Genomic DNA, 14,962 nt, shown 5'->3' with positions numbered 1-14,962 from the left:
AGAGATCGCTTCTCTATAAAGGACTTCAAATATACAAAGGTTTGTCACTGGAAGCCAAATGTTCAAGAAATTTGACTCAGTTCAAACGTATGGCTATTGCCGTAGTGAAATCCCAGATTTAAATCAACGAGTATATGTATTTAAGAACTTGTCGATCGATGGCATTCATGTAATTATGTAGTCTGCTAAGGCAGAACTGTGTTTATTCTAGGGTATATATTGTTGCTTGCGAAGGTGAAAATAGTAGTAGTATCCCAATCTATATGATAAGCATAGAAATTACGATTATCAGAATTTAACAGTACTGTGATGAACATACGCGGGAGAGTGATGCAACAAGTATTATGGCTGATGAACAGATGAGCAACAATGTGAAGTAACTATATTTAAATAACCAAGAGATAAAGCTTGCTTCATTTTGAATTGGAACAAACTTTTGTTCATATTGTGGCGCTCTTGGTGGAAGGATTTGGAAGTTCTTGGCGCCAACGTGTAGGAAATTTTGTTGACTTCACCTATGTATTTTTGACATTCCGCAAAACGACTGTATTTTGTAAACAAACAACATGGAAGCCGAAAGAAGGGGAAAAAATGTGCACAGTTATTTGAAAAATCCATTGTGGTCTGCATCTAGGCTAGCTAAACAGCTGAAGTTGCCCAGAAATGCCGTCTGGCGCGTTATCAAATGGTATAAGGAAACGTTGACGACGCTTCGGAAGCCTCAAGCTAATTATCGGAGTGAGCGCATATAGGACTATCTCATTAGAAGCTGCGTGCGTAATCGCTGGGATGATTTCTATCGACATCACCCTGATGGAGGACTACGAGTGCTATAGGCAAAAGGAGGTCAGAGGAATTAGAAAGCTGATGAGAGCATAATCAATGGCTAAGTGGCAACAGGAGTGGAATACGATACAGAAAGGTAGATGGACCCACAGGCTCATATCGGCTCTCTCGGTTTGGGTGAATAGGAAGCACGAGGGAGTGAACTTTTACCTAACGCAGTTCCTGTCTGGTCATGGTTGCTTCAGGCAATACCTTTACCGGTTCGGGCACGCCACGTCGTCCTTATGCCCGGAATGTGGGAACGTGGAAGAAACAGCAGAGCACGTGGTTTTTGACTGTCCCACATTTGCAGCATGGAGGGATCAATTGCCTTCCGGTCATAACGTCGAAAATATGGTGGAGGAAATGTGTCGCAACGAGAGCATTTGGAATACCGTCAATAGCGCAATCGCACGCATCATGTCTGATCTGCAGCGTAAGTGGAGAGCGGAACAGTAAGCTAGCATCGTCAATTAAGTTTTTTTGGATGAAAGGTGGCCTAGGGAACAAACGTCTCTGAGCCGCATATGACGCCCCAAAGCAACGCGATCCGGGGCGCGGTAAAACACTAGACTGGTTTCATATGTGTTGGGATGGGATTTATCCCGAAATAGTCCCAATACTCAGATTGGTCCCTGTTGAAACAGGCATAGCAAAGAAACCCTGCGAGGGTGGCTGTGACGGAGTGCGCGGCATGTGGAGGGCATTTCCCAATCGGTACACGTCTCGTCAGGTCAAGAAATCCCTCCAGGATGGCTTTGACGGGGTGCACGTTATGACTGTCGGCACCTTCTAATCGGTATACGTCTCGATGGGTACTGTGAGCTCGCTGCCCAAATGACCAGCAACGTTAGCCTGCTTTGATAACTGTAAGGTGCATGAGCACGGCATCCCCTCGATATGCCTGAAGGAGTAACGCTAGAAAGCGTGATAAATGGAAAAGTGCAAGAGCACAGCCTCCCCCTGAAGTTATACTTCATTGTGGTACCGGAGGGATACAGGCAGAGGGCAAGGATGAGGTTTTGGTAGGCGAAAGTCCCACACAACGTCCGAGTTGGCTCCGGATAAGAACAATAGTTTTCCGAAACCTTGTAAAAAAAACACACATAGGATTCCTGCTTTCAGAATCCCGACGAATCTTATTTCACAGTAAAGGTTATTCGTAAATCTTATTTCATCCCTTACTGAGTTATAAGAATCCTGAGAATTCGGCTGTTGGATTTTCATGCAAGAATACTGTTTCTATAGGCACTGCATTCTGCAACAATCTTATGCGGAGTGCTACCACGCGATTCCAATGCGGGGAATCCCAGAGAGTCTGTGCGATTCTTTTGGATTCGTCCGAGTAATCAACTTCGCTGCAGCCAGTGGAATGGCTATCTGTAGTACCTATTTTGTACGACAGAACATTCGGAAGCACATCTGGAAACACCCTAATGGAGAGGCCTACTCTCAGATCGACCAAGTTCTGGTTGATGGCCGGGCCTTTTCTGTTGTCGCGGATGACCTCGCACCTGGTTGTCCAACGTATTCAAATCGAGAGCATCGAGGAAGATATGACTGGACCAACACTCGGCGCTTATCAGTGGAAGAAATGCTGCAGAGTACTCTCGCAAAATTGATGAAGGGATCGGTGAACATGCTGAAGACAGCTGAACGAGCCGCGAGCGAGTACATCCACGACGCGATCAATACTACAGCGCGAGAAGGGTTGGTTACTACTGCTGCAGCCACTTCCAGTGAGCGGTTTGACGTAGAGTGCCAATGGGTGGCTGCCGAGAAGAATCGAGCCAAAAGTCACATATTGGTTGCAACTGTGACACACCAGAGCGACTGTGACTGAGATACCGAGATGCTAGAGGGGCCGAAAAAAGACTTCACCGTCGTAAGGAACGGCAGCACTAGGATCCCTAAGTTGATGCTAATCCTCACGGTGGTACTTTATGGCCGCGAAGCGTGGACTTCGAGGGAGAGCGACCGATGTGCTCTTGGTGTTTTTAAGCGTATGATCATGCGACCAATTCTTGGCGGCATAGTAGCAGATAGAGTGTGTCGCATGAACCGCAGCTGGCGGGCCACTTAGCAAGGATGACGGATGTGAGACAAGCGAAAACAATCTTCAGCAGAGAACCCGACAGGGGCTGTCAACTTTGCGGCAGTCCCCGTGCCCGTTGCATGAACGCTGATGTCGACGAAGATGCTAGAACAGCGGGAACCAGGAGCGACTAGAGAGTGGCAGCCCACGGCCGAGAAGCGTGGAAACAACTCCCAAATTCGGCTCAGATTCGATAAACGGATTGTCACCGAAAAAGTCAAAATCAACAAATTTACTCGTACACGGTTTTTGTTTCAAATTTCCGACAATCGCACAAATCTCTTCGAGCTTGCAATGCACTTAACAAATATCAAGGCTTCAATCAAATACCAAATGTGCCTCTTTATAATCATATTCAAGTCTTCCAATAGTGTTCCATAAGTGCACACTTAAATGGAAACCTGTCTTCCAACCACGTAAAGGTAAAACCAAACGGCAGCATTTCTCCATTCGTTCAAGGGCTTTTAAGCGTAATTTGCATTCATAGGAGAAGCGGAAAGAACTAAACTCAATTTCTGTGCAAAGTTTTCATGGATATCACCTTCCTGGGGCTGCAACTAGGGAAACATAAAACGATTCACACATAGGCTGTTTCTCGTCTAAATGTAAGAGACGATTTGTTCAATAGTCTAGAGAAAAGAGGTTGGCTGGTGATGGTGGGTTTTTAATCAAATGAATTGCAAATTGATGGTAACCGAAGGTATTGAATTTCCTTGTTCATTGGCCTTTTTGCAGCTAATTGCTCTCTGCCGTCTAGGCAGTACTTGACGACAGTAAACATTTAATTTACGACAGAAAACATTTAATTCACATATCAATATGGGTGATTTCATCTAATTTTATATTGTAAATACTAAAAACTTTCCCTAGAGTTGCACTAGAATGTTGCACTAGAACCAGGTCTCCTAAGTATGTTTGGGATTAAGGTTAAATTACCAGGCAAATTAGTCAATCACAAGTTTATCGGTTATTAAAAACTACAAACAAAAATGGTATGGAGCTGAGAAGCAACCCGTTAAAATTTTTAATGTAACGTACAACAATTCCATTTGTAATCCAAACCTCATTTAGTGGAATCCAAATGTTTCTTAGAATACGAAGAATTATCGAGTAATGACAATTACCCTCAATCTGAATTGATGGTAAAATATATACCTCCATAAACGTGTGCATATGTGGCTTCCGTAATATTTACTGAGCAATATTTTCCATTTCCTGCCATCCTAGTGCACTTAAACAAGCATCTCTCCTTTCATCGAACATTACACCGAGAAAGGAAAGGACTGCTGATATACATTTACAGACGGTCTCTGGGATGCCACAGTTTGTAATTAATTTCAGTCGGAATGCTTCCAGCGGGGGATGGTTACGATTACGATCCGCGCTCGTCTGCTGACAGCATTTTGAACTAATGCTGTTTATGGGGGCTCTCAATGTGAATCCATTTGCTAGACTGGTTCAGAGTTGGAGTGGAAGAAATTCATTTGTCCTAAAACTAAACATAACGCTGAATGTTTAGAAATATTCAGAGTACCAGAAATATGCGGAAACTAAAGCCAATGATCTGGCAACGGTGTGCAATCTAATATTTGGGAATATCGATCAGAGATGGTGCTAGTGTTCTGGCAAAATGTATGCGACCATAGTTTTTGTTGATTTTTCTTCCAAGCGTTATGTCGCTTTGTCTGCACTTTTACATTGTAAAATATATTCATACAAAGATTTGTCTGATTATTTCTTGAACCATGCTGATACAATTGGCCTGGCAGTAAAAACTACTAATAGCCTTTATCCTCGGACAGCCGCATGTTGTTCTGTCCCGATTGCCGCCCTTGGCCAAAGCTTCGCCAGGCCACCGCGCCGGCCGGTTCGCTGCATTGTAAAGCACCTTATAACAGCTGCATTCCGTCACGTCCCGGTCCGAGCGTGAAGACTTTGTCATAAACAGTCAACAGTAAGAACCCTCATCCCCCTCATAGTAGTACTAGTAGCAAAACAGTTTTCCCAAGGTAAACCATGCGATTCAATGATATTGCATGTACCTACAAGATAGGCTTGTATCACATCTCATCTCGTCGTCGGTCGGTCGGTCGTCGTCGTCCTCGTCCTCGTCCTTAGCATGTTGTATGTGTACATAAAGCCGCTGCAGAGCCGACAGTTGAACGCCTTGAAAAGTCGAGGCGGCTTATCATCTGAAGCGCTCTGGAGCTGTTAATCAGGAGCAACCTTGATGGTTAACGGAAAAGTAGGACTGTAGGACCTTGAAAAAGGGTTTTCCGTTTGTAAAATAAATGTTGCATCTTTAGAAAAGGAAAGCAAACGTGCGGTAGGCAATTTTCAAGCGAGAAAGAAGAAAATGAATTATTATGTAACAGTTGAATACATTCAGTTTTGCAACAACGACGCACAAAATGCTATGCAGACATGCATTACATGCAGACGACAATCTGTATACGTTTTTTTCTTCCACTGCTATCAACATATGCCTTGTGAAGAAGTAAACAAGTAGACTTTCCGGAAATATTAATCGCTCAATTGCTTTGCTTATGAAGCTTAACCTGAGTAGACTGCCTCGTAATGAGCTTTATTTGAGTTTTTTAATTCATTGGAAAGTATAATTATGTGAAATGATGTGTAACAATAAAGCCTGGCTAAAAGTGAATCTGGACGCGTAGAACAATTGCATCGCATAAATAAAACAATCGCATAAATTACTGGATTGCATTTGCATTATGTTTATTCAGCTCTAGGTTTCACAGTATTACAACATTGCATTTCTTTGGTTCTGTTAAAATTAAAACTTTTTTTTTAATATAACTCATAATAATCTGCACAGTTCCCGATGCGACTGAATCACCATGTTTCTTTCACTTTGAATGCATTTCTTTAGCACTTGACTGTCCCCGCGCTTTGCCGAAATCGTTGTTTGACAATTGCCTAAATTTTTTCAATGTATTGTAACTCGGGAAAATTTGGAGTATTTAGCAGTAGAATCAATATATATAGAATGCCAGTGTCGCTGTTTTTCTACAGGACTCATTGTGGTAAACATGATGTTAACAATCTGTATCAAGTCTGTGCATCGGGAACTTCATTGTCAAAGTTTCTCATTGTTATTTATCTGTTCTTTATCTGTGCGCTGGTTGGTGCTGTCATCAGTGCGCTCTCCGCTGTGTTTTTATGCCAGTGAAATGGTGTTAAACGTTCTTTTTCTTTTCGTCCGGATGAATAGAATCCCAAAACTGCGCCCTTTAGCACCGATTTTTTTTCAGAAATTTGAAGCAAGCGAAGTTTCCAATCACATTATTTGGCAGCCATAGTTGAAATTTTAAACTGGTTGTCAAAGTTTGACAATGAGATTCCCCTTTTGATGAATCTCAGGCACACACACATTTGCATATATAATGTAAATACATTATCTGAACATGTGTGATGTTTACCACGCGCACTGCAGCGACACTGGCATTCTATATATATTGATTATACTTATTTAGCTCTTTTGGCACGAAATCGACGTTATTAGCTGCACACCACTCTAGCGCCGCTTTTGAGTAGTGACAGTATGACAGCTAGCTGACCGTTACCTTTATATTTACGAATGACAAAATCCGTTTCTTCGAGCATTCTTCCATGTATACACTTGATGCCATTGTTGAACAATTGATGAAAGGCTCAGTCTTCTGTCGACAGCCACGTATTTCTTTAAAGTCAAAGTGAGTCTTCTAAACAAATTCACAGCAAGTGCAGATACGGTGGAAAACCTGTTCGCGGGAGGTGGCATCCAGCGTTCTCACCCAAGTGTGGGTGGCAAGGGCAACGGTATGCCTGCCACGCCGGACACAACGATGAACGGCCGAGCGCTAATCAGGGCGATGGAAAAGAATAAGGACGTACTACCTAAAGTGGTAGCAGCGTCACAGCAGCTCGATATAATCATCGACTTCACATTAGGTCGCGGCAATTTCTCCCAGCACCTGAAGCAGAGCTTGCTCATGCTTCGGAGAACCTTGTGTGCAGCGACCAAAACGCACAACGACCTCGTGACGCGTGCAGGAGAGGTGAAGAAGGGGACCGTAAAGGTGTCGAATTCAGTACAGACGGATGCCTACCCGTTGACGGGGTATCGCAACGCGGCCGCGGAGGCCACGGGAGCGCTACCAACAGCGGTAAGGCATCTGCCAAGCGTCTGAGACAGTCACCGGGGGCAGGCACCCCTGGTGGACCAAAGAAACGCCCAATCGGTAAAAGCCCTTAGGCTAGCGATCAACCAGCGGGAAACACCAAGGCGGGCGACTTTAACGCTTGGGTAGTAAAGTGGGGAAGTCGCACGAACCACAGGAGTCGGATTCTGCTTGAGGCTCTGGAAAAGCTCAATATAGATCTGGCCAACGTGGGCATCACAAGTACCTCCAGTAGGAATGGTGCGGAGTTTATCATCGACGTGACATTCGCCAGTCCTAGTATGATAGGAAACTGTAGGGTAGACAATGGCTACACTCACAGTGATCATCAGGCGGTCCGCTACGGTGTTGGTCAGATAACAAGGCGGTAGGCAGCGGGTAGAGCCGACACTCCAACATACATCATACGTGGATGGAAGACTTCATACTTCGATCCCGAAGTGTTTGTACAAGCGATCCGAAGAGAGTGCGGTGTTCGCGGTATGCCCGATCCGAACGCTGATCATTTGGTTGAGGTACTGTCGCGAGCGTGTGACGTCACCATGCCTAGGAAAGGCCGACCTAGGTATGGGAGATCACCGGCTTACTGGTGGACAGATGAAATTGCGAAACTCCGCAGAGCGTGCTTTGGTGCGAGCAGGATTATGCAAAGAGCTCGTTCGGACGAAGGCAGGGCTGAATGTCGAGTAGCATTTGTTGCTGCACGCGCAGCGCTTAAGATTGGGATAAAAGCTAGTAAGCGAACCTACTTTGAAAGGTTATGTGCTAGTGCCAATACGAACCCGTGGGGTGATGCCTGCAGGGTCGTAATGGTAAAGACCAAGGGCGTGATTGCGCCCGCAGAGCAATCGTCAGAGATGCTGGAGCGGATCATCGAGGGCCTCTTTCCGCGCTACGAGCTAAGGCCGACATTCCAGTATCTCAGACCATAGCGTAGGATGGTCGGCCTCCCGCCGAACATCCAAAGTAACGTGGGCGACGGCGGTTTGGAGGTCGGGGAGGAAGTGACGGTTACGAACGAGGAACTCATTAAGATCGCTAAATCACTCAAGGTGAGCAAGGCACCGGGACCAGACGGAATCCCGAATATGGCTATTAAGGCGGCTATTTTAGAGGCTCCCGAATGATTTGGGGCATTAATGTGTAGATGCCTGGCCCCTTCCCGGTCAGATGGAAACAACAGAACCTGGTCCTATTGCCGTAGCCGGGAAAACTCTCGGGTGTCTCGTCATCATATAGGCCGATCTGTCTGCTCGACAGTGCCGGTAAGGTGCTGGAGAGGATTATCCTTAACACACTCGTACAGTACGCTTAGAGTACAAACGGTCTGTCAAGGAACCAATTCGGCTTCCGAAAAGGCAAATCTACGGTGGATGCTGTCTTGTCTGTCACTGAGACAACCGAGGTGGCAATCCAGCGCAAAAGGACGGGTTAAAGCTAAAGTTGCCGGTAGGGGTTGTGATAGTCGACGACGTCGCCTCGCAAGTCTACGGTGAATCTATCAGAGAAGTTGAGTTGACGGCCGCCCACTCTATAAGCATTGTTGAACATTGGTTGCGCTCCAGGAAACAGGAGCTAGTGCATTATAAAACGGAGGTCAGCGTGATGAACAACCGCAAGTCGGTGCAGCAAGCAATGTGTCTGTGCATCGGGAACTTCATTGTCAAAGTTTCTCATTGTTATTTATCTGTTCTTTATCTGTGCGCTGGTTGGTGCTGTCATCAGTGCGCTCTCCGCTGTGTTTTTATGCCAGTGAAATGGTGTTAAACGTTCTTTTTCTTTTCGTCCGGATGAATAGAATCCCAAAACTGCGCCCTTTAGCACCGATTTTTTTTCAGAAATTTGAAGCAAGCGAAGTTTCCAATCACATTATTTGGCAGCCATAGTTGAAATTTTAAACTGGTTGTCAAAGTTTGACAATGAGATTCCCCTTTTGATGAATCTCAGGCACACACACATTTGCATATATAATGTAAATACATTATCTGAACATGTGTGATGTTTACCACGCGCACTGCAGCGACACTGGCATTCTATATATATTGATTATACTTATTTAGCTCTTTTGGCACGAAATCGACGTTATTAGCTGCACACCACTCTAGCGCCGCTTTTGAGTAGTGACAGTATGACAGCTAGCTGACCGTTACCTTTATATTTACGAATGACAAAATCCGTTTCTTCGAGCATTCTTCCATGTATACACTTGATGCCATTGTTGAACAATTGATGAAAGGCTCAGTCTTCTGTCGACAGCCACGTATTTCTTTAAAGTCAAAGTGAGTCTTCTAAACAAATTCACAGCAAGTGCAGATACGGTGGAAAACCTGTTCGCGGGAGGTGGCATCCAGCGTTCTCACCCAAGTGTGGGTGGCAAGGGCAACGGTATGCCTGCCACGCCGGACACAACGATGAACGGCCGAGCGCTAATCAGGGCGATGGAAAAGAATAAGGACGTACTACCTAAAGTGGTAGCAGCGTCACAGCAGCTCGATATAATCATCGACTTCACATTAGGTCGCGGCAATTTCTCCCAGCACCTGAAGCAGAGCTTGCTCATGCTTCGGAGAACCTTGTGTGCAGCGACCAAAACGCACAACGACCTCGTGACGCGTGCAGGAGAGGTGAAGAAGGGGACCGTAAAGGTGTCGAATTCAGTACAGACGGATGCCTACCCGTTGACGGGGTATCGCAACGCGGCCGCGGAGGCCACGGGAGCGCTACCAACAGCGGTAAGGCATCTGCCAAGCGTCTGAGACAGTCACCGGGGGCAGGCACCCCTGGTGGACCAAAGAAACGCCCAATCGGTAAAAGCCCTTAGGCTAGCGATCAACCAGCGGGAAACACCAAGGCGGGCGACTTTAACGCTTGGGTAGTAAAGTGGGGAAGTCGCACGAACCACAGGAGTCGGATTCTGCTTGAGGCTCTGGAAAAGCTCAATATAGATCTGGCCAACGTGGGCATCACAAGTACCTCCAGTAGGAATGGTGCGGAGTTTATCATCGACGTGACATTCGCCAGTCCTAGTATGATAGGAAACTGTAGGGTAGACAATGGCTACACTCACAGTGATCATCAGGCGGTCCGCTACGGTGTTGGTCAGATAACAAGGCGGTAGGCAGCGGGTAGAGCCGACACTCCAACATACATCATACGTGGATGGAAGACTTCATACTTCGATCCCGAAGTGTTTGTACAAGCGATCCGAAGAGAGTGCGGTGTTCGCGGTATGCCCGATCCGAACGCTGATCATTTGGTTGAGGTACTGTCGCGAGCGTGTGACGTCACCATGCCTAGGAAAGGCCGACCTAGGTATGGGAGATCACCGGCTTACTGGTGGACAGATGAAATTGCGAAACTCCGCAGAGCGTGCTTTGGTGCGAGCAGGATTATGCAAAGAGCTCGTTCGGACGAAGGCAGGGCTGAATGTCGAGTAGCATTTGTTGCTGCACGCGCAGCGCTTAAGATTGGGATAAAAGCTAGTAAGCGAACCTACTTTGAAAGGTTATGTGCTAGTGCCAATACGAACCCGTGGGGTGATGCCTGCAGGGTCGTAATGGTAAAGACCAAGGGCGTGATTGCGCCCGCAGAGCAATCGTCAGAGATGCTGGAGCGGATCATCGAGGGCCTCTTTCCGCGCTACGAGCTAAGGCCGACATTCCAGTATCTCAGACCATAGCGTAGGATGGTCGGCCTCCCGCCGAACATCCAAAGTAACGTGGGCGACGGCGGTTTGGAGGTCGGGGAGGAAGTGACGGTTACGAACGAGGAACTCATTAAGATCGCTAAATCACTCAAGGTGAGCAAGGCACCGGGACCAGACGGAATCCCGAATATGGCTATTAAGGCGGCTATTTTAGAGGCTCCCGAATGATTTGGGGCATTAATGTGTAGATGCCTGGCCCCTTCCCGGTCAGATGGAAACAACAGAACCTGGTCCTATTGCCGTAGCCGGGAAAACTCTCGGGTGTCTCGTCATCATATAGGCCGATCTGTCTGCTCGACAGTGCCGGTAAGGTGCTGGAGAGGATTATCCTTAACACACTCGTACAGTACGCTTAGAGTACAAACGGTCTGTCAAGGAACCAATTCGGCTTCCGAAAAGGCAAATCTACGGTGGATGCTGTCTTGTCTGTCACTGAGACAACCGAGGTGGCAATCCAGCGCAAAAGGACGGGTTAAAGCTAAAGTTGCCGGTAGGGGTTGTGATAGTCGACGACGTCGCCTCGCAAGTCTACGGTGAATCTATCAGAGAAGTTGAGTTGACGGCCGCCCACTCTATAAGCATTGTTGAACATTGGTTGCGCTCCAGGAAACAGGAGCTAGTGCATTATAAAACGGAGGTCAGCGTGATGAACAACCGCAAGTCGGTGCAGCAAGCAATGATCAGCATCGGGGACTGTCCTATTTCGTCAACGCGGTCCTTAAAACTTCGACAAGCTCAAGTTAGGGAGCTACGTCGGCTATGCCTGCTAGAAGGCTTCCACAGCTATTTCGGCATGGTCTCGTATGATGTCTAATAGCTCTGCGGTATATGGCAGCAAGCGAAGGCTATTAATATTTTTTGAAACGATGGTTCTACAATTGGCTATTAGCCAACGTGGTCCAGTACATACTTAGGTATGGTGGGCCGGTATAGTCATCGGAGTTAGGAACCAAAAGCTACCTAGGTAAACTGAAAAGTACCTATCGTCTCATGTGCTAGAGAGTGCTCATCTTAGCGGATATGATGCCTATTGGCATCATCATCAGCGAGGACGTAGAGTGCTTCAACTGACGTGAAACTAGAGACATACGGAGTACCACAAGATCGGCCTCGATGACGACAAGGGCATGGTCTGATTCCACAAAAGGCCGGTGAACATATCGACTTATCCCGGAATTATATGGGTGGGTCGACAGGCGCTAGGGCGAAGTAAACTTCCACCTGACACAGATTCTGTCAGGGTGTGGGTTTTTAGACAGTATCTGCACAAGTTCGGGCATGCGGAGTCCCCCGCGTGTCCTGAATGCGTGGATGTAGAGGAAACTGCATAAAATGCTTTTTTCATATACACCCGTTTCGTGGGCGCGAGAAGCAACATGATGGCAGTGAGCGGGCAGGATAACTGCGGACCAGATATTTACCATCTGACAGATTTTGCATAAATGTCGGGAGTACGTTGTACTCGCATCACATCTTTATTGATTTTAAAGCAGCATACGATGCAGTAGATCGAGACTAGCTATGTCAGATGATGCATGAGATTCAGTTGAGACAACCCAGCTAGCACCAACTCGTATATCAATTTACGAAAACTATCGTAAATATCTCCTAATAAACTCGAAATCATAACTAATGCTAGATAAAGTGGGATCAAGTTGATTTTTTGTCGTATATAATGATAATGACTGACATACATACGATTTTCAGTACAAAATCGTAGAGTAGTACGGAGCGACTCGGGCTTAATCGGATATTATCGTATATAAATACTTATATAGTCGTAACGCTCAAAATTATTCTTAATCACGTATATCGCCTCCAAAATAGTACGGATCTGCTAATATTGTGCATGAAATACGATTTATTTAGCATGTATATCTGTACGTAATGCTGATTTTTACCTTTTTTATACATATGAAAATGCTAGCTGGGAAGGTCCTGCACGCTGTTCAACATCGCTCTTGAGGGGGTGATCTGACGAACGGGCTTCGAAACGAGAGGCACGATGTTCACCAGATGACTTTGATATCATAGCTGTGTAGATGGCTTTGATCTATGCATCGGCGGAGGCAATCTACGCTAGACCGAAAGCGCAGTCTAGAAGGATTGCTGTTTAGCTGGACAATAGTTGAATAAGCTATTCTTAAACAAAAATGTTTGTTGGAATCATTGGTGAATAGCGATTGCATGATTGCAATTGGCTGCTAAATCATTTCTGGCGCACTACGACAGCAAAGAAAAAGTGAACGGAAAACACATCACTCAAATGTAAATAATAATAGAAAAACACAAATAATTTACCGCACCACTCCACAAAAATCATATAATTGGGTATTTTGGAGTTTTTTTTCCTAACAAGTCCGATAGAAAAATTGTCATTGAACGTCATGAAAGACAGTGCGATAAGGCCTTACGGTACATTAGCTTAATGAAATCCGGTTTTTAAGAGGCCTTGAGTAAATTTTTTAAGCGCAGTAATTTTAATACCGCAACACTGTGGTTGTTTCCTTTGCTAGAAGCGTTGTTTACTTCTACAATTTTCTGCAGCATTCGCCATAGTATAAGGATACATCAAAACAACATCGAAGGAAAAACCCATTACATCACACCGTTAAGGGAGTTCTTCACATATGTTTTCCCTTATTACACTGTGCCCATTTCTTGACTTCATAATGGTAGGTATGCGGTTCGTTGATTAAATAAGACCGGATTGGCGTGTCTCCGGCATACGGGGTCGACACGTGTATGCTCAACTACCCGTACAACCTATATGTATAAGGCCCAACCCTTGTCATATTGCTACATGAAACTACATAATTCAACAGTTTGCGAAAGATGAACATGTTTCATGATATATTTTAATGTCTGCCACACTTGCTGCCGGAGAGAGTCAGCTGGCCCAGACACAGTACGCTGAAGCACTCGGGATCAGTTCCGTTAATTTCGCCTACCTCAGCTGGGAATGAATATTCCATAGTGTGGGGGCTTCCCTTTCTCGGTGAAATTTACGGCGGGAAGATTTAAGTTTTTAATCAAGTTTATCATCTCAGTGCGCTGGAAAATTGTTAATAAAAGTTGCTGGGAAATAATTCCGTTAAAAAATTCCTAGCACTTGGTGTGTTTCATTGGCGGAAGCTAATGAAGTTTTGCCAGAGTTGTTGGTATGAATTGTACGAGAGGCAGCCGTCTAAGGGTGCCAGTATAATAGTGGCAGTCTCGCGAAAGCACATTCAAAGTGCGAGGTCTTGTTTCTTCTGCGAGGAAATTTTATTTATCTTCACTCTTGTTCGCTAAAGTACACTCAAGTTGCTGCGGGTGAGTGTTGGGCTGCTAAGCAGCCGAGACAATTATATGTTATTGATTAACGAACCGAAAGTCAAACATAAACATAGCTTCAAACTTCGGAAAACACACGGCGGGCGGCGGGGCATAAGAAGCAAAACTTTGCCCCCGGTGGTTGTTAGGTTTCTTGATGTTGGCGTTGGTTCCATTGCTAAACGATATTCTATTGATGACATTAGTAAGTGCTGTTTGTTTTTCGATTTCATTAGGAGAACCAACAGCAGTCAGTCATTTAGTTCCATTGTTTATGTTCAATGGTGTTCTGAAATTGACTGATATTACCGCTTGAAATGAACGGCTTTGATTTTGTTCCTAATCGGATTTTTTATTGCTCAATATATTCGGTAACCAATCCGGTAATGTTGTTCGTCCTTTTAATTTTAATTGTGGTTTATCTTCAATATCTGAACCCATAAATCCTTGCAAGCGCGTTTGTTGTTTTATTTATTTGCGTCTTGAATAGCTTCTAAAAGCAAAATTTACAATCACTCTACCTGTGCATGATACTCGACCATGAGGCGCAGATAAAAATTGGACTATTTCACGTGTCGTTTAATGTGTCGTTAGGCGTTATTTTTTGTTAATTATTATGCAGATAAACATTTGCTTATTAATACATTAAACTAGATCCTACTTCGAAGCAAGCAAGAGGTTACAGTGTGAAAAATGATTTTTCTTAAAAGTTTTTGCAACAAGTGAGGCACGGAAGTAAACGACGCTGAACGTTCGTACGAACAGACACTCGATGTCTGTGCACACGGCTATCTTATATATAAAAATGGATTTCTGTCTGTCAGAATGTTCCTTATAGAA

This window comes from Sabethes cyaneus, chromosome 1 (assembly GCF_943734655.1).
Source record: "Sabethes cyaneus chromosome 1, idSabCyanKW18_F2, whole genome shotgun sequence".
Lineage (NCBI taxonomy): Eukaryota > Metazoa > Arthropoda > Insecta > Diptera > Culicidae > Sabethes > Sabethes cyaneus.
The sequence above is the reverse complement of the archived record's forward strand: the minus strand, read 5'-3'. Positions refer to the sequence as shown.